A 1,228-nucleotide genomic window follows, 5' to 3' on the forward strand; every position below is an offset into this window, starting at 1 on the left:
AAGTTCCCCCTTAGACATGTTTTCCCCTTTTTTTCTGCTTATTGTTCATCTTCATTTCTTATGAAGGCTAAATGAATGCTAAGATGCTTGTTTGAGGTACCTTTGAGTTCTTCATTCGCCGCGTCACATCTAGGCCCTAGGCTCGAGTTGTGACACAATCTTTCTTTGTCAGTCTTTTTATAAGGATAATTCCATCTTTTCCAACCCATTTAATCGCAAAGTACGTCGTTTTGGACCTATTTCTAAACCTATAACTAGCCAAACCCTTTGAAATCCCCTCATTCCCTCTAATCACTAAATACAATAGTTTTCTCTCTAAAACTCTCTCCCAATAAATTTCTTCTCTTCCAGACTCAAGTTCAAGCCTCCCAATTTCAAGTGCATTTAGGGTTTTGGTTTAATCAAGGTATGTTAGAAATTTATTCATGGATCATTTCTATCCATGGAGTACCAAAAATTTTCTCCTTTTTCCAATCAATTCCAATTCAATAAATTTAAGGTTTTCATGAGAATGCATTGGGTCAATTCAATTATGATTTATTTTAATGTTAATGATTCAATTATGCATGTTTCAATTTAACATATGAACTATGCACATGAGTTGATAAATTGCGTCTTGCTCAAAAAGCAATTGTAAAACATTGTATAATAACCAATAGTTTGAGACAACAAGAAATAAGAGTATGAATATTAAACCCTAAGTAAAGGACTTTACATACCGAATGTTGGTAAATATAAATTATTAAGTTACTATCGGGTTATTGGTTAACATGTTAAGAAAAAATCTTGAATCGTTAAGAATCGATAATTCGATAATAAAAAAATTAAAACCTTTACCGAAACTGCTAAACCAATAACCCATTACCGATAAATCAATAACTTTTTTTATTCAATTTATCGATTTCAGTTTGGTTTTGAACAGCCCTACTCTCTCCCTCATCTTTATCTTTTTTCTTTCTTTCTTTCTCCTTTCCTCTATTTTCTTCTTCTTCTTTATAGTCTTTGTTGCCGTCATCGCAGACATTCATCATTTTTTATCGCACCCTTTTATTTTTTTATTTTTGATTTTTTTTTACGACATGTTGCAACATGTTAGCAATATGTTGCAACAGGAATATGCTGCAATATATATTCGATATGTTGTAATAAATTTTCTACATGTTGCAACCAATAGGAAAAGAGTCATATCTGTTGCAACAAATGACTTACCTGTTGCACCAACTTCAGC

Source organism: Solanum dulcamara, chromosome 1, assembly GCF_947179165.1.
Source record: "Solanum dulcamara chromosome 1, daSolDulc1.2, whole genome shotgun sequence".
In the NCBI taxonomy this organism is placed as follows: Eukaryota; Viridiplantae; Streptophyta; class Magnoliopsida; order Solanales; family Solanaceae; genus Solanum; species Solanum dulcamara.